General features: G+C 42.3%; 1 long non-coding RNA gene across 2 annotated transcripts; it reads right to left on the minus strand.

The window, feature by feature from the left end:
• Positions 1–1,215: 1,215 nt before the first annotated feature.
• On the minus strand, positions 1,216–19,882 carry LOC141579583 (uncharacterized). Of its 2 annotated transcripts, XR_012511220.1 has the most exons (3): positions 19,199–19,882; positions 18,571–18,659; positions 13,081–18,222 (listed from the first exon to the last, which is right to left on the minus strand). It is a non-coding gene; the product is annotated as an uncharacterized LOC141579583 (long non-coding RNA). The 2 variants fall into 2 exon arrangements; XR_012511221.1 differs by lacking the exons at positions 13,081–18,222; positions 18,571–18,659 and adding an exon at positions 1,216–2,457.

Consider the following 19,882-nt stretch of genomic DNA (forward strand, 5'->3'; position numbering starts at 1 on the left):
CAGCATCGCCGCGTAGCGGAGGGCGCACGGGCCCAGCGCGAGGACCGCCTGGGCAAACGCAGACTCCTCTCTTGTTTGCAGTTCTGTTCTCAGTCGGTGAAAGACGCCAAACGAAACATTCAAGTTTCCTGCTGTTTGGAGCCAGATCGTATGAAAACTAAAGAAAATCCATGTTTGCTGGCTTTAAGAACAGGAGGAACGAACTACTTTTTAAGCACAAAGGAAGTGACTTACGAGGGCCAGACTCACAGGGAGAAAGTAAAATGTGTCGGAATCCTATTAAAACTGGGGCCCTGGGAGACCTCCTGTTGGCTGTGTCTTCATTTTCCATAGGACCAAAAGCATTGATTCTTCCTCTTCCTGCCATTCTGTGGTGAAAATTAAATTAAATGCTGCAAGCAAAAATTGGGGGGGGAAAGAGTTCATCTATTTTGGAGGCTACTATCCTACAGAAACTATCTGGCTAGGCTTTCTATGTGTATTTTCCTAGGAAAATGAAAAAAGTTACTTTGATTCAAATGAAAAAAGTGATTCACTCAGTGGCATGGCAACTCAGGGCTGGACACCAGCAGACTAGGTTCCTGCCCTCGGGAACCTAGTCTGGTGCTAAGTGGGGAGACAGACAACAAGTTTGTAAACTAGGAAATATTATGTAATTTCTGACAGTGACGATGCTTTGAGAAGAAATGAAGCAGGATAAGGAGACAGAACACGAATAGGCAAGGTGGTCAGGGAAGGCCCCTAGGAAGGGAAGACATTTGAGCAGAGAACTGAAGGAGTGAGCCATGGACAGCTCTAGAGGGAGGGCATGCCAGGCAAGACTGGTGGCTCAGACTGAGTACAGGAGGGAAGAAGGTGGTGGTTGAGCCTGGAAAGGTGGGCAGAGGTCAGGGCATGTAGGTCCTGTTGGCCACAATAAGGAACGTCGATTTTATTCCAAGTGTTATGGGCAGGCTATGAGAGACTCTGTTTATTGTCAGCTTACTCTCTATCCAGTTCCAAAAAGAGATGGAAAGAATTTCATCCTTTCATTTTGACAGTTACTGAACACCAAGTGTGTATCAGACTGGGTCCAGTGCCTTAAAAATTACCACCTCTGTCATCAGATGAGGAGATAAGAAAATCACATGAACAACCAGAACAAAAGCAGCATGAAGAAAGTTCCAGAAGGGAGGGGGAATACTACCACTACTAACAGTAATGGAAGAAGACGAATTACAACTATTAATGCTTTTTAATTAATATTAATGCTCTGCACTGGGTACAATTCACATATTTTTTTCTCTGTGACTCAATGCCTGTGTATTATTATTTTTCCCTGTAAATGAGAAAACTGAGCTCAGGAAAGCAAAGGGATACCATAGACCAGAAAGTGATTAAGTCGAGAAGCCAGGATTAGAATCCAGGTTTGTCTGATTCCAAAGCACAAGTTTTACTCAAAGGAATGAGCTACTATGACTAGACGCATATTGGGTAACTCAATATGTATAGTTACTGCTTCGAGGAATGAGATACTTTATCTAGTGGACTTGGGTCAGGTTCGTTTCAGATATATATTCCAAAGTTAAACAAATACAGCATTATAAAGTTGGGTATTAAGATCTTTAAAAAACGCCACCAAAACAATGCAAGGAGACGAGCCCACAAATGATTTTTTCCTTCAGAAATCGTGGTACCACCTGTCATAATAGTGTTCAATTTGTCGGTTCCTCATTTTTCTCCCGTCTCCCTGACTGCACTGCAGCTGCCATACGGGCAAAAACCATGTCTGACTGTTCACCGTTTTATCTGCGGAGCCTAGCACAGTGCCTCGGACGCAGGAGGGGCTCAATTAAAATTTGTTGAATGCATGAATGAATGAAACTTCATTTTCTTTCTTTCCAGGGCCCACCTCTACTGCCATGTACCACTCCAGACAGCATGCAGAGATGCTGAAGAGCATAATAAACATCAGAGGTATTTAGCAATTCATGGCTACCCCATGCTGACCCTTTCTTTAATTAAATCTTTCACTTGTGAATGAATCATTTCTTCCATTAATTAAAATAGGATACACATATGTCTCTGTAAAGGATGTGTCAAAGGAAAGCATTCCACCTAAAATATACAGGAGGCGCTGACCACCGTGGCGAGTCATCCATCATAATCTGCTGAAAAGATCGGCTCTGGAATTAGAACCAGCACAATCATCTCTTATGCCCTCAAAAATGTTAGTGGCAGCTTCTCAACCAATCCAGCAGCTCCAGTGGTAATATAACGAGCAACGCAGAGTGTGAAGCCGTGAGAGAACCGTTTATCCTGGAGGGCAGCGCGGGCGGTCCCAGCGCTCCGGGGATGCCATCGTCTCTGATGACCGCCAGAGCCCATGCTTTCGGGAGACCCGTCTCTTGATTGTTGGAGCTGCAGGGCAGCGGGATCGCCCTGTTGCAGAGATCAACACCGGCTCCTTCGATTCCTCTGGAAGCAACAGGATGACAGTGAGAAACCTGATGGCGCTGTGCAGGTGGACCAAGGAAGTCTGTGTTCCCACTTACCCAACCATCACCTTCTGGAAGAAGTGGGAGGCAAAAATCAGTTTGTGGTTTTTAGCTCCAGGAATCAGTGAGCACACGCAGCCACTTTTCTAAGTATTTTGCCTCAGAGTAAACTCTGCTCTGCCCAAACTCCGAAGACCTCAATTAAGTACCTAACCATGTTTAAAAATGACCACTGGGGATTCTCCAGGCAGGAAGAAAAGGAAAGAGGGATAAAGCATTGAGTAACTCAGCTTAAAAATGCCTCAGGTCCTCTAAAAACAAGTTTTAAATAACCCGCAAGATTTCAAATGCAGCGATGTTTGAGAAAGTGGGACATGGTAAAGCCCATTCTCTCAGGGAAGTGTCAGGGTCTACGGGAGCAGGAGTGATAAACACTCTTCGTGCATATTTAGGAGGCTGTTTCCAAAGAGGCCTAGTGATTGCTAAACCAGCCATGGCAATTCAGGGAGTTTTATTACCACAGTTTTCTGTCCAATACTAACTTCTCTTTTATTTTTCCTTCAAATGAATCCTGTAAGGTGGGCGCAAAAATGTAGAAATGGCAAGGACCTTTGCTGTCATCAGGGGTGTGTCCAACGGTGGAACGATGGCCCCAAGAGGTGAAGTGACTTGTCCAAGGCCACGGGCAGGTGAACAGCAGAGCCAGGGCTCTTTCCCCTGTGTTTGTACTGAGGGCTGAGTCATGGGTGATTTATTCCCCGAGCACAGTGCTAGGTACACTGCCTGTGAGTGGACTGATTGATGTGTTGATCCCCATAGAGTAAGAGATTCAAGATTACTTAATAAACCTCCCAAGTACTTAGACTTCAAGTCCGAGTTATTTGGAGTTTTTCAGAGGTAACTTTCTCCTGCCTTCAACAGTTCTCTGATACTCACTGGCTTTTCTCTTGGGTCAAGATATATGAAACCGAAAAGAGGAGATGTGTAAGAGACTTAACAATTAGTAGAAATGGACAATAACATTAGAGAATGAGTTATTTATGTGGTATAGAGTAGTGATTCAGAGCATAGACTCTGAAGTCAAGTTGCTCTGGGTTCAAATGCTATCTTTGACATTTAGAAGATGTGTAGTCCAAGATCACTGATCCTAGGCTTTTAGAATCTCCAAGCCTCAGTGTTCTCCTCTGTAAAATGGGAATTTTAGTTCCTACTTTACAGAATTGTCTCAAGGATAAATTTAAAAATCTGAGATTGCTCTTTGAGGTCCCATTTATACGTGTAATTTAATGACATATACATATGCAGACATGAGCAATGAAAAAAATTAGATGACTGGATTTGCTTCATATTGATTGAAGCCCTAATAATAGGTCATCTTTTGAGAGAAGGGCCTCCTTGTGCTATTTGCTGGTGCTCTTTCCTCTTTCTCTGTTCTACCACACCACCCCAGGTTAGATGCCCAGGGTGCCTTGTCTGCACAGCTGCAGTAGCCTCCTCTCTACTGTCTGCCTTTTTCTCTATCTCCAATTTAGTTCTTCTTGAGCAACTTTTTAAAGGCACATATTTGGCCATCCTGTACTCTAGCTTAGAAGCCTTCAGTGATTCCCATGGCTCACACGATAAAGCAGTCAGATCCCAACCCCCTATTACAACTCATTCCTGCCAGCATCATCCCCACGCCCCGTTTTCTAACCAAACAGGACGACTCACTGCTCCCTCAACACCCCCATGGACTCGTACACCTCTGTGCCTTTGCTCACGATGTGTTCTTGGCCTGAGATTGTCTTTCCCCACTTCATCACCTACTAAATTCCCAGTCATCCATCAAGACCCAGCTACAGTTTCACCTCTTCAGTTAAGCCTTTCCTTACTCCACTCCCCTCCTGGCAAGAGTAACCACTCCTTGCTGTGTTCCATGCTACTTTGTTCTTATCGCACAAACAGCACTTACCACATTAAATTATATTTTGTTGTATAAGAGTTTGTCCCCAGCTAGACCCAGGTTAGCAAACATTCAAAACCATTCCTTCTTTCCACGCCCTTGGCTCTTTTCCCCAGTAAAATAAAATGCTGCCTAGAATTGTTTTTAATTGTTAGTGTTTTGGGCAGCCCCTCTAAAATACATCGGAGCTGACACCACAGTGAAACATATTTGCAATCTGTAACTAAACTATGATTGCCCTGAGTGTGAGACCATGCCTGTTTATCTCCTTACCTCTAGTACCTTGTGTTATATATAGTACTTAATAAATGTTTGCTAAGTACATGAAGGCAAAGTACCACAGCAATGAACTATTAGATGGAACTCTAAGGAACAATTCTGGGTGCTAAGAGTGTAGAGTCGAACCTAGACTGTTAGTACTTGATACCACACTTCATATCCTGGACTCTGGCACATGGAAACGTAAATTCTTTTTTTGTTTTAATTACAGTAGAGTTGATCTACAGTGTTGTGTTAGTTGCTGGTGTACAGCATAGTGATTCAGTTATACATATATATATTCTTTTTCATTATAGGTTATTACAAGATATTGAATGTAATTCCTTGCGCTATAGAGTAGGACCTTCTTGTTTATCTATTTTATATATAGTGGTTTGTATCTGCTAATCCAGAACTCCTAATTTACTCCCCCCCACTTCCCCTTCGGTAACCATAAATTCATTTTCTATGTCTGTGAGTCTGTTTCTATTTTGTAAATAAGTTCATTCGTATTATTTTTTAGATTCCATATATAAGTGATATCATATGATATTTATGTTTCTCTGTCTGGCTTTTTTCACTTTGTCCACTTTGTTTCACTGAATCCATCCATGTTCTTGCAAATGGCTAAGTAGTGTTACATTCTTTATCCAATTGGAAATGTAAATTCTGATTGTAAAAGGAGTTCAGATTTGGGAGGTTTTTTTATTTTAAGTATAAAAGGAATTTTTTGTATTTTTTAAATTGAAGTATAGTTAGTTTACAGTGTTGTGTCAGTTTCTGGTGTACAGCATAATGCTTCAGTCATACATGAACATACATATAGTCATTTTCATATTCTTGGGAAGCTGTTGCGAAGTAACTCAGACCTCTCTTATACACACAGATAGGTTTGCTTCGTACAAAGTATACCTTTTTAATATCATATGAACTTATCAGCCATGTAGTAGAGTACTTATCTTCTTCATCCTTCTTCAGCAAATATTCCAAATAAGTCTTTATACCCAGTTTTTAAAGTAAGTTAATAGGAAAGTAAGATTTATTTTATAGAAATCCTTCTCCTTCCTCTTCCTCTTCCTCTTGTTGTTGCTGTTATTATTATTATTATTATTATTATTATTATTATTATTATTATTATTATTATTAGCAATCATTTATTGGCTCCTCATTATGTGCCAGGTGCCGTCTTAGCTGGTTGATACATATTAGCTCATTTGGTCTGCACAGCAGTGCTATGAGGTTCGTACTATGATTATCTCCTTTTTGCAGATGAGGAAATTGAGCCTCAGAAAGGTTAAGTCAGTTGCATGACACTTCACATCTAGTAAATAACAGAAGTGATATTCAAAACAAGATGTGCCAAATTTCATAGGCCATACCTTAACTGTCATGTTGTATATTATAAGAACACACATTGCATCTTGTATTAGTCAGCCTTTTCACAATAATGCTGTGTAACCACCACTTCCAAACTCAGTGGCTTAAAACAACAAATATTTATTCTTATGCTCAAAGGTCTGCAGATTAACTGTGATTCAGCTGAATTAGGCTGAGCTCAGCTGGGAGGGTCTGTGGGTTTAGCTTACATTTGCTCCATATTTTTTATTTTGGACTCCAGGCAGTAGTTATCTAGGGCATCTCATGGCAGGTCACTGGTGCACAAGATCAAAGCTAAATAGAAGAAAGCACAATGTCTGCCATGCCCACAAACATTTCAATGGCCAAAGCAACCTAGTGTCAATGGGGGAGGAAGGTGAAGGTCCGTGAAGGAGTGTAGAAGTCAGTAAATATCTACTACTGCTACTATGCCAAGTGTCACACAGTACTTTTATTTACTTTTTCAAGAAGTCTTGGGTACTTAATCCTTTGCAGTTAGGCAGGTATTTCATTTTTGCCTCTGTGCAAAGACACAAAATTTAAAGCTGCTGTTGAAGATTTCAGTCCTTGTAGCCCTTATGTAGCTGTGTGCTGAGACTAAAATGCTGACTATTGAACTCTAGAATGGCACCATTGTTGGCAGATCAAAAATCCACACTATTCTTCACCTGAGTCTTTGCCAAGTTCAAAAAGGAGTTTGTTTTTTAATCTTGCAATAAAACTGATTTCCTCAAGAGCGATGTATTTCCAGAAACCTAGAAATTCTTGTGAACAACTCTTATCAAGAATCATAGCATAAAGTCACAGAGTTACAGAGCAGCCTTAGAGAGCACTTAGTTCAACTTCTTCATTTTACAGATGAGGAAACAAATAGTCTCAGTTTCGAACTTCCAGTCATTGCATACTGTGGGCTTTTTTTTTTTTTTTTTTTCCCTCATGTAAGCAGAGCAATGAGAAAAAAAAAAACCTGGGGCAACTGTTACATGTCTAACTAGAATTGTAATTCCATAATGGGGACCTCTGTTCAGTTTATTTTATGAGAACCCTCATACCATGTTGCTAGCTTTATCACTACAACCAACTTCCCTGATTGCCTATAAAAACCAAAAATTAAGTCTTTCCCTTTCTCTTTATAATCTTGGGGATCTGCTTTTAGAGCCAGCAGAATAAGCTGAGAGACATCGGTTCACCAGCTGCTGTGTCCTGAAGACAGTGAGGGCTCTTTTCCATGAGGGACAGAGACATAGAGGCACCAAGTCCAATTCTCCAGAAAGGGAGTTAGGAGTATCTTTCCAGGTCAAACACTTTCAATATATTTAACTAATACCTTCTGCTATGAGAACAGTGCATTTAGAAGGGAGAGTATGCTGGGGTGAGGGTGCAAGTGAAGATCAGAAAACTCAAAGGTGAAACAGTACAACTGATTAAATAAGTATCTACTGAACACCCCCCATGGGCTGGCCCGGGGCTGGGTACTGGGGTGGTGATGTGAACAAGACGGAGACAGATCCTGTCTCGTGGTACTTCTCATCTAGCCTGGACATGTACCTAAAGTGCTAGCAAAGCAAAAGCAAGGGTGTCACGGGGAAGCATAATGCAACATCTAACTGAGGGTGTGTGCGGAGGGGCTGAGACACGGTCAGAAAAGATCTCGCTGGGTTAAGGCTGTTTTCCCCACCGAGACTGTAAGGGGTTGAGATAGAGAGCTTTCCAGGCAGTGGAAAGAGCATGTGCAAAGGCCTAGCTGAACTGAGAAACAGCTAAGGAAGCCAAAGGCTTAGCTGGCAAAGGGAGACTAATGGGAGACTAATATAAGCCCCCCAGACCCTGGAGAGGGGCGTATAGGACAAGAGTAGAGTATGGAACTTCATTCTAAGGGCAAAGAGAAGACATAGAAGGCTTTGAGTAGGAGAATGACATAGGATAATAGGGTTTGCATTTTCGGAAAGAACACTTTAGCCATACTGGCAAGAACAAATTGGAGAGCGAGCAAAAAGAGAGAATTGGGGAATGTGAGAAAATTACATGGAGAACCAAATAAGAATCTGGAGACAATTCCAAATATTCAGTCCAGGATGGCTGTGGATGATGCAGAGTGGACGGCTGGGCCGAGCGTGTGCCCATGCATGTACGTGCGTGTGCTTAGAGCCTATTGAGGGTCCTCTCTTCTCCCTAAACTCACCCGCAGCTTCTGGATAGCTCAGGAATAGGGTGACTCCTTTGGGGTTTGAAAATGTCTCTAGAACGTGCTAGTGAAAGGACAAGAATGGCTCTGGAGTTAAAACTGGCAAATTGGACATGTATATTTAGCTCCCTTTCTTCCTGAAACCCACTAACACAGAAGCAATGAGAATGGAAAGGGTGAAAACAGCAAAGCCCGTGAAGGACTGGTGACTGGCCTAGCGGACAAGGCGGACAAAGCCACATGCAACGCCTGCTGTGGGAAACTCCCAAAGCACTTGGGAACGGAGAACAACTCAGGGACTGGTGCTCCGGGTACCTCTGGAGTGAGAGTGTGAGATGCTGAAGCAGGAGGGTTGGTGGAGAGGGTTTAGAAGCAGGTAGATGTCCCTTGCCTCCACTCCCACCCTCCCCAGGCCGTGCAGCCCCCTGACTCCTTCTTCGCGGCAGTAAATGATGGGAGAGATTTATTTCCCAGAGACAGTGAACGGGATTTCCAGACTGGAGGTGCAGGGAGAGTCGACGCAGGGGAGGTGGCTGTACTGAAAACAGAGGGATGCAAGGAGGGACGGATATTTGGGCTCTAGCCTTCTTCCCACACTCGGCTTCCAGAACACAGCAGCCAGGCATATATTCTACAAGAAGGGGACTGAGGAATCTTCTCTGGGCATCTGACCAGTCCAAGAGGAAGGGCCCACGTGGAGGGTTCCCCAGGAAACAGTCTCGTCAGATAACCCGCTGTGCCAGGTTGGAGCCAGTCACAGGGCTCTGGGAGACAGCTCAAGAAAATGAAATCTGCAGTTACTAATGTGTCTGACTGTATTGAGAAACTTTTACACAATTGGGCAAAATTTGAATTTGATTTGTGATAAGGACACTAAAACCCAAGCAAGTGAAAAAAGAAGTCAATTATTTACTCTAGGTGGGAAAAATGTATAGGAAAGTAAAAGTATTCTTGATATCCCACACCACTTAGCTCTCTACAGAGGTTACACAGTCATGGTGATGTAAGCACTGGATACTGATCTGAGTTACAGCACCACTATATTGGACAGGTGGAACACTGTGTGTGTGTGTGTGTGTGTGTGTGTGTGTGTGTGTGTGTGTGTGTGTGTGTGTGTGTGTGTGTTTTAGAGAGGGAATCTACAGAGAGCTAAGTCCCCATCTTGCATGTTGGGAAACCAATAGATAATATCCATAACTGAAATACCATGTAGCAACGTTAAATCTGCTGTTTGGAAACTTATAGTTAAATATTAACAGAATCAGAAAAGTTGAAAGAGGGTGCCAGTTGAAAGGTGAAAGAGAGTGTGCAGTGAGGGTGGGAAGCACTGCATGGCTTGTTAAAGCCTATTTTTCATTGTAAGCCTTATAAAAGTACTTGACTCTTTCATATATGTGTATGTATAATGTTAATGAAAATGAATATTAAATTTTAAAAGGAACACCATATCAACAAAAGAAAAGACAAAAACCACAGGATCATCTCAATAGATGCAAAAATGCATTTGATGAAATTCAATATCCATTCATAATAAAAATTCTAACCAGAGTGGGTTAGAGGAAACATATCTCAACATAATACAAGCCATTTATGACAAACCTACAGCCAATATAATACTCAATAGTGAAAAAAGTTGAAAGCCTTCCCATTAAATTCTGGAATAAGACAAGGATGCCCACTCTTACCACTTCTATTAAACATAGTATTGGAAGTCCTAGCCATAGGAATCAGACAAGAAAAAGAAATAAAATGTATCCAAATTGGAAGGGAAGAGGCAAAATTGTCATTACATGCAGATGACATGATATTCTATATAGAAAACCCTAAGACTCCACACAAAAACTATTAGAACTAATAAATGAATTCAGCAGGGTAACAGGATACAAGATTAATATACAGAAATCAGTTGCATTTCTTTACACTCACAATGAAATATCAGAAAGAGAAACTTAAAAAAAAAATCCCATTTAAAATAGTATCAAAAACCCCACAAAAACCTAGGAATAAACCTAACCAATGAGATGAAACACCTATATGCTGAGAACTATGAAACACTGATAAAGGAAACTGAAGATGATTCAAAGAAATGGAAAGATATTCCATGCTTTTGGAGTGGAAGAATTAATATTCTTAAAATGGCCATACTACCCAAAGCAATCTACAGATTTAATGTAACCCCTATCAAATTACCCATGACATTTTTCACAGAACAAGAACAAATAATCCTAAAATTTATATGGAACCATGAAAGATCCAGAATTGCCAAAGCACTCCTGAAGAAAAAGAACAAAGTTGGAGGCATAACTCTCCCAGACTTCAAACAATACTACAAACAAAGCTACAGTAATCAAAACAGCATGGGACTGGCACAAAAACAGACATATGGATCAATAGAACAGAATGGAGAGCTCAGAAATAAACCCACACACCTATGGACAATTAATTTTAAATAAAGGAGGAAGAATATACAATGGAGATAAGACAGCCACTTCAGCAAGTGGTGCTGGGAAAGCTGGACAGCCTTATGTAAACCAATGAAATCAGAACATTCCCTCACTCTATATACAAAAATAAACTCAAAATAGTTTAAAGACCTAAATATAAGATATGATACCATGAAACTCGTAGAAGAGAATATAGGTGGACATCTTGACCTTGGACTTCTAGCCTCCAGGACTGTGAGACAACATAGTTCTGGTGTCTAAGTCATCCCACCTGTGGTACTTTGTCATGGCAACGCTGGAAACTCACACTCGGGGCATGCTACTGCCCGATTCCGTGGACTCCAGAGAGGAAAGAACTGTGTCTCTGAATCTTCTCTGAAGGGTGGAGAAAAGGAAGGGAGGAAAGAAAAGAAGGAGAAAAGGAAGAGGAGATTGGCCCAAATGTGCCCAGATCGACCTTGACTCCAGCTGGAAAATCTGCCTTAGGGGTTATACTTCTGTCTCTAGTTCTTTTACAGCCACAACATATATATGTATTACATCTTTAGTTGAAAAATAAACAAACACAGACATACACACATACCAAAGAAAAATGGAAAAGAAAATGTTCCTCCTCAATTCTTGAAAATCTCCAAATGGAAGAATAACTAATTGGTAATGTTGAGGTGAATAAAGGCTATGAAGTTAATAAAGGATTAATACATTTTATTTTAATGTGTTTGTTCTTTTTCCCTAACAGAGTAAGGCAGCTGCATTGGGGCAGGCTGGGCTCCGCCTCACTTCTCCCTTGGAACTCCCAGAGCCAGGGAGACACGGCCCAGAGCAGTCCTTCCTGGACCTCCTAGGGAACATTTAGAAAACTTTCCAAAAGATTGACCCATGGTGGATGTAGGCAATAAGGTAACAGCTACCACTTCACCCAGTTGTCCAGGCTCCAGTCCACAATATGTAAACCACACATAGCCTCCCTGTGGTTCACAAGGTTAAAAGTTATTAGCCAAAATCAATTGAAATAAAGAGTCACATTTGCTGTGGTCCACGATTCACTTCTCTAGACGGCTTTTGCCTGCACTACAGGGGACATACACACACACACTCACTCAGTAACGCTGGGGGAGAGCAGAGGCAGCTGCAGAAGCCCAAAACCTCCCCAGTCCTAATTAAACCCTCCAAGTTTCCAGGCAACCCAGCCAAGGAAAAAATCATTTCCAAGCTGAAGACCCCCAGCCCCCACCCCGCACCCCGGCCAAGGAAACGGTCGTTTGGTTTAATCAGCCCACGTGCACATTCTCTCTCCCCAGGTTGCCAAGACGGGGCCTGTACCTAGCAGAGGTATTTGTGTAATCAAAGCTTCTGGAACTTTCCCTGCCAAGGCTACCAATGTGAATAGGCTCCTGAGGTAAAAATGTTCCCCCTGCTGGGGACGGCGCCCTTGAAGTCTACATCAAAATCAAGCCGGGGTCACAGCTGTTGCGGCACCCCACAGCGGAAAACTTGCAAGAAATCCTAGCCTGCACTACTGCTTTGCCTCAGGTTTAGAGGAAACAGGCCCCAGTTGCAAGGGAGGGAGGAAGGGGGGGAGGAGAAAGAGAATATGTTTTCAAAAAGCCAACCCCTCTAACTAGTACTCTGGGCTGGAAAGACAAAGCCGCTCCGGAACTTTGCCCCTTCACCAAGGCAACCCCACCGCATCGCCCTCGCCCGCTCCTCCCCTGCGAGCTGGGGGTCCCGCAGGTTGGCCGAGAGCCACTAGGTGGCAGCAGATTAACTCTTCAGGTGCCAGCGTGGGCTCAGACAAGTCAGGACTGGGGTCTGAAAATTTTGCATCTGCTCCCTTCTCAGAGCAAAAGAAAAACAAATGGCTTTTTCTGTCCTTAAAAATCTTCGGCTCGCACTGTTGAGATTGGAGGAAATTCTATGAGGGGAAGACTGCTTTCCCGGTCACCCATTTACGTGGTGGCTTGAGACAAGAGGAGATGCAATGGTGTGTGCTCCAGGTTTCCCGAAGACAGTGATGCTTGGTTCACACTTGGTTCAAGGGACTAAAAGATCCTTTGTGAAATTTATGCTCACATTCAATCCACTTCAATAAATACTAACTATAATTAGAAATGAGCACGTTGCATTTTCCATAATGGATGCGGCCCCTGCCCTTGGCGTTTGTGCAGATGACAGGCACTACTTGAAAAATATTCTTTTTTTTTTTTTCAAATTGAAGTATATAGTTACTGTACAATATTATATACGTTACAGGTGTACAATATAGTGATTCACAACTTTTAAAGGTTATACTCCATTTATAGTTACAATAAAGTACTGGCTCTATGCCCCATGTTGTATAATATATCCTTGTAGCTTATTTTATACCTAATGGTTTGTACCTCTTACTGCCTCGCTCCCATCTTGCCCCTCCCCGCTTCCTTCTCTCCACTGGTAACCACTAGTTTGTTCTCTATATCTGTGAGTTCTACCTCTTTTTTGTTACATCATGCAGTTAACCACCTTCGAGGAGTAAAGGAAAGGAGACAAATTTGCTATGAAAAAAAAGGGAAAGACTTAAATAAGTTAGGGAAAACAGGCTCATGAAGGCCATTTTCCATCAAGCGTCTTTGATATGGAAAGCCTCAAGTTTTTAGGGTGAGCAAGGCCTGAAATAGGGGAGCCACCAGACAGAAACTTTGCCTGCAGAGGCTACAAAGGCTTGCTGTTCAGATGACAAGGAAAACAAATCATTCTCTTGGGCATTCTAGCCTCTGCAAAGCATCCCCCCATTCTGCCTATTAAACTTCTGCCACAGATATAAAAATACTGTGGTGTTGATTGGAGTAGTGGGCCGGAAAGGTGAAACTGATTTACTTTAGAAAAGGGAGAGCGAGCTACCAGCCTCAGGAGGAATAAAATTCAGAAAGGGGGACGGGAGCTGGGGGTGCTCCTGTCATTGGGTTTAAGACAGTTTGGATGAAAACCCAGAGAAGGAGGAAAGAGTTAGGAGGAGGGAGCCACAACTGTGTGGCACATACGACCAAAGAGAGATAGGAAAGGCAATTTTGAGATGTTTTGCTGTGCATTGGGGATTCTCTTTGATATGTTTCAACAGAGCTCAGTAAAGATTAAAATTGTCTTGAAATTATTTTTATTTCTTGGACTGGAAGTCCACCGTGGACACAATAAGCAGTGACTTTGGTGGCCACGCTCCCTTCCCTTCCTGCCTGTCTAGGCAGTAGGACGGTGTCCAGATTGTAAATCCTTTCAGGAAAAGCCATCCCAGGACCTCTGGTAGGTTACACCAAACGTAAGTATTTATTATGCTAATCCTAATGCACAACGTTTTATTTTCGAATGGGCAGCCTCAGAGCTTACATTTTACTCTACAGTTTCACCAAAAGGACAGGAAGCATCACAGTCAGACAACTGGTCATCAGGAGATTTTGGATGGTGACATCATGTTTTCTTGAATCACCACCAAACTCATGCTGGGTACATGGCAAGGCTAATAGGCGTTGGATGGAATTGGCGCTCAGAGTCACCCACTAGCCTTGATTCTTATTTGGAAGAAGAACTCTTATGTCTTTGAGAACTTTAAATGAGTTAGTCCTGGGGTCTTGATCAGACATTTTTTCCCCCTCCACCAGGATCCGGGTATCTCTACCTACTCCTTTACCACCTAACCATGTCTGGTCTGCTTAGCATGTTCCCACTCTAAAGTGAAGGACTTTGAAATGTCCCGGGTTCCGTGAAACCTGCCCTGACCACTCACCACACCCTGCGGACATAAGTCAGCCCCTGGTACTACCATGTTGCTTTCTTATCTACCTTCTTAGCTAGAGTGAGGACGCGAATGATCTCTTTATCTTCAGTGCCCAGAACAGTGCCTGGCACACAGCTGGTGCTCAATAAGTCCTTGGACCGAGACCTGTCTCATGTCCTGTCATTCCATGCTGACAAAGCCCAGCTTCTGAAAAGCCATCATTTTCCCAGCACTTAACCCAGAACTCAAATGCAGGAGGTGCTAGGGAATTCGATGAATTGCCTCTAATTATAATGCGTATTTCTTAATCTTCAGTTGGCAGTCTCAGAACGAAGCTTACTCAGATTCACAGAATGTGGAGTAAAACACCCCAATAAGACAACATTCTCATCATCAAAGCTGCAGGAATATGGTTCTTGAAGTCTTTAGGAATAAAAGTTTCTGTGCCTATACTTCTGCGGCTGACACGAGACTCTCTTTTTTTTTTTAATGTTTATTTTTTAAAATATAAAAGTACTCCATGCTCATTAAAGAAAATTTACAAAGTAGAGAAAAACAGAAAACAAAACAGTTTTCCATCAGTCTCCCTATGTAAATAGTAAGTGTGTAACATTTTGGAGTATGAAATACTCTCTGACTTATGGATGTTAATAAAAACCAGACAACATCTCATGCTGTCTGCTAAAGTCAGAGCCAGATTCCACAGAAGATACATGTGTGGATTTCATAGCTGGTTCCCACCGCACACGTGCGGGAAGCATCTGCCTATAGGCACTCCCTGGGAAGCAGCTCTGGGTCGGGCAGATGAGTTAATGGAAAGGGTGAATTATCACATCTGGGTACCTTTTCTTGATCTTACGGAGCTTTGTCTGCTGCCAATCACTTTTCCCTTCTCTTCAAATCCCTTGGAGACATGACAAGCCTCAGGCTTCCAGCTCCTATTTGTGCAATTCCTGGTCGGTCCTCTCTGGCTGCAGTGACGGACATGAGGTCCTTCATGAAAATCAGAGCATCCCCATGACCTTCACTTGTTTCCTTGCCTGAACTTGCCTTGAGCTGTCACAACTGAACTCCAACTTCTAGCATGACAGTCTTCCTGGGAACTTTGGTGGCAACCCCAGCACCATCCCTTGTTAGGGTATTGGGACAACCAACTCCCCAGACCTGAAAGAGCACGGCAGAAAGATGACACCCTGTTGAAGCGGATAAACAGACAGAGGCAGCTTTCAGGCCGAGCAGAGAGGCCCATCAGGATGTCCTCATCTACGTGGGGTGACCAGCACTGAGAAAAGCGGACACTGACTTCTCAACGCTGGACTGGATCTTTGTGTGTGTGTGTGTGTGTGTGTGTGTGTGTGTGTGTTTTATTTAATGTAAAAAGTATTTCTGGGCCCATGTGAGATTTTCAGGAAATTTGTGAGCCACTTGTTAAACTGTGGGTAGCTTAAATTTTGCTATGGTAGGAGTATTTACACCACAGAAATCAGCCAACACCACAGATCAGGGCTTGACTTTGTCCCCACCCCCAAACATGCATGGAGAGCCAGCACGTACGAGGTTTTCTGATAGTTCGATTTCTGGTGCCTCGTCGTTTTCAAGAAACTTCCAGCTGATATTTAGCTTGATTTCACCAAAGCAGAAAACTGTAAGAGGATTTTGAGACTCCCTATACCGGTAACAGTATTTCCAGTTTTAGAATTGGAAGTCGAAAAGTCTCACTTCACCTTCCCTCCAGGGTAGATGTTATCTTTAGCGTTCCTGACGAATGCCGCCTTCTTTGTGACGGTCTGTCCCTACCCGGAAGTAACTTCCCCTAATCGTTCTTGGATCTGCCCGTATTTTGTAGCAAAGCAGAATGTCCACACTCTCCAAGTGACGGCACTGAGCACGGCTGTCATGACTCCTCTTTGTCAGCCTGTGTGGCCCTCATTTTCTAGCCGTGAAGACCCCCTTCTCCGTTGTAGTTATCCAAGAACTGAACAAAATATTCTGGACTTGGCCAGTTAAGTAAATAAAGGGAGACTACTACTTCCTATGATATTTGTCCACAAGCATATTTCACATTTAGTTTGTGTTGTACTTTAAGAAAAATGAATTCTTTTCATGGGCATTATTTTCTTGTCAGGCCACCTTAGCGCTATACCTGCACGATTTATTTTATGAACTAAGCACTTTACCTTGATGGTGGTCATACGTCATAGTCTCATGACTGATGCCTTGTTTTTTGAGTACTGATTTTAGTATCCATCGTATTAATTAATTTTTAAGTTTGAGACCTCTCCTAAATACATTTTCAAGACTGAATCCAAATATTCAACCAGTTGTGGTTTTATCCAATTACTATTATTCAATACAACTTTCTGAAATGTGTCTGCAAGGATGTCATGAGAACTATTTTGTCCAATAGTTTGCTGAAATCAGGCATGTTTGTATAACTCCCTAGATTTGTCGGCCCAATCTCTTCATCAGAAATGGTAGCGAATTTAAGGTGGTATGCCTCGCTTTTAGTGATCTCAGCCGGTTCCTTGTACTCATCTACCTGTTTTCTAACTTGTTTATAAAAGGTATGTTTAATAATTGATTCTAAAATGTTATACTGAGGAAAAGCTTACCACTCAGTAGTTTCTGATAGCCACCTTTTCCTGTTTGCTGAGATTCAGCAGGACATTTTCTTAATACTTCTTCTGACACCTCTCCTGTTCCCTTTGATGTCACATGGATTCCCAGTCATGGGGAACTCTTGCAAGTCTGAGTCAGATCCTGTTAAATAATTTGTCTGGTCCTTTAGTACGCTGCTGTCCAGTGGAAACACCATCAAACCACAAAGATGAGCCATTCACATAATTAAAAAATTTCTAATAGCCACATTAAATAACTAAAAAAGAAATAGGTAAAATTAATCTTAACCTTCTATCTCCAAATTATTATCATTTCAACATATGAGCTATATAAAAATTGTTGAGATAGCTTACATTTTTTATTCTAAGTCTTCCAAATCCAGAGTGTGCTTTATCCTCACAGTAAACTTTAATACATATAGACCAGCCACATTTGTAGTGCTCAGCAGGCACACAGAGCTAGCAGTTACCATATTGAATCGTGCGGGGATAGACTTACACTCATTCCAAGTGCCTGGACATTATTGTTGTTATTATTGTTCTGATGATGTGTTCTTTTATCTTGTATTTCATTCCCATTTTCATGATGTTTATTCTTTCTTTTTCAGCATGAAGGTCTCCCTCACAGCGGAGAAGGCAAGGGCTAAATAGAAGGGGAACAGCCTCACTTTCTCTTTGTCTATTAATATTAACGAGGGTACCTTTTGCAGTTAAACACCATAAAGAAAGCTCGTTAAGAGCAACAGCATCCCCCAGCACACAACTCTCCCTAGAACCACAAAATGGGTACGTTACAGAGGCCTGGGAGCTAATTCTCTCCAGATGTTCGCAAAGCAAGCAAGACCAAAAGGTGGAAACTGAAATGACTAAACACTTAATAAGGAGCTGATGGAACCAAGGCCCCAGGGTTGGCTGAGCAATAAGTGAAACACAGAGACCCTGTTTGTTCAGAGGAACTTCAAAGCCCCCTATAAACTCCCAGGCAAGGTGAGAGGCAAAAACCCTGCAGAGGATTCTGCAGCATTCCTGCAAAGCCAAACTGGAGACTAACTTGAGATGCTTCCCCTGGTGCTTAAGAAGAAGACTTAGGTGCAGGTCTGGTGAGCAGATGTTTGACTTTTGTTGCTGCCCATTCTTCTATACAGTATGTGCGTGTAGGAGACCGGGCTTTCTCTAGCAAGACCAAAGGGGACAAAACAATTAAACATTCAGTTAAAAAAAGAAAAAAACAGAAAAAGAAAACACCTTTTCTATATTAAGTATTATTCCATACTCAAACCATAAAATTGCTGATGAGACAGAGCAGATCCAAATAAAGTTGGTTATATTAATGTTTGTGTTTTCTTCCTTCCCTGCCTTAATAGTGGGACAAACAGCATGGTGTTTTGGCTAAGATCATCATTAAAGTGGAGTTAAAAAGATCAAACCATCAAAGGCAACATCAGTTGAAAGTCTGATAAGTTATCTCTTTGGTTACAAGATACCTGGCAGGAGAAGGGTTTCTAGAATCCAGTCCTGTACCTGTTTTGTTTTGTTTTGTTTGCTTGTTTTTTCCATCGCTAGTCACTGTGACCTGCCAGGTACGTGCTGTTTGCCTTTCACATCTTTCTCTGGGATTTAAAGAAAGAATGAAACAATGGTCACTGAAAAGTAAGACAAGAAACCTGATCAAAAGTGACCCCATCGCTTAAGCCAAGTTGCTGCATTGAGGAGGGAAGAGAAATACCCTCATTAAATCATTGCTGAAAGAAAGAAAAGCAGATAGCTCTGGTACTGTTAGAAACTGAGGCAAAATCCTTGCAGAATGAGAACAAAATGGGTCCCCCCCCCTTTTTTAAAACAGTAGAATTATGTCTGTTGTACTCAGAATATAACGGTGAGTTAAATGCATAGTCTCTTTGGACCTGAGACCCAGGTTGGATTCCCAGCTCAGCAACTTACTGGATGTGAAACATTTTAGGTTCTTAACCTCTCGGGTTTCAGTTTCCTCATCTATAAACAGGGCAGGAGATGGTACTTCCTTCCTAGGATTGTTTTGAAGATTAGTGGAGGCAATGTTTGCAGAACACTCACCTTGTCTAGCCCAGTGTCTGGCACAAAGTAAGAGACATGCAGTGATACCCACGGTGATGGCCCGTTGATCACTCACCATCCCAGGCTTCCTTCTGTTCAGCTCTCTTCCTGCAGGGCGATGTCCTTCGGGTACACATGGTAGATTGTGTGATTCTCAGGCAGGTCCTTTTCCTTCTTAATCCCCAAAGGGTGGTTCATCAAGATTGTTCTTTATGCTAATTCTTTGCATAAAGAAAAGAAACGCAATCTCAACTGAGTCACATACTTGATGAATTTCTTAACTCTGAGCCTTTGCTGGAAGTGTGGCTTTCAGCAATGGCTTTCTGAGATGGGTCAGTGGCTAAGGAGCTACGTGTCACCCTGTACCCATGCTTCCCTCAGTTCCCCTTCCTAGGACTTTTGTGCTTTTGACCGATCACCATAATAAAGCATTTCAGAAAGTCATGATTTGACAAGAGAAAGATAAATGTAAACACGACACAGACAAACACTGTGAGGAGAAACATCTGGATGTCCACTGCTTGTTTCCTGTTGAGAGAGTTTGGGAACTTGGGGATTTTAACAGTTGGTCAGGGCTAATTTTGGAAATGACTTCACATGTGTACCAGAAAGAAAACACACATTTATTACACTTCACTCATCCGATGAGGGAAGTTGGTGGTTGGCTTCCCAGGCCTCTCTGAGAACAAAAGGGATCGAATTGGAAACGGGAGAGAGTTTTTCTCTCCTTTCCACCCCCTCACTTAGTCTAGGGCACCTC

Source organism: Camelus bactrianus, chromosome 13 (assembly GCF_048773025.1).
Source record: "Camelus bactrianus isolate YW-2024 breed Bactrian camel chromosome 13, ASM4877302v1, whole genome shotgun sequence".
In the NCBI taxonomy this organism is placed as follows: domain Eukaryota; kingdom Metazoa; phylum Chordata; class Mammalia; order Artiodactyla; family Camelidae; genus Camelus; species Camelus bactrianus.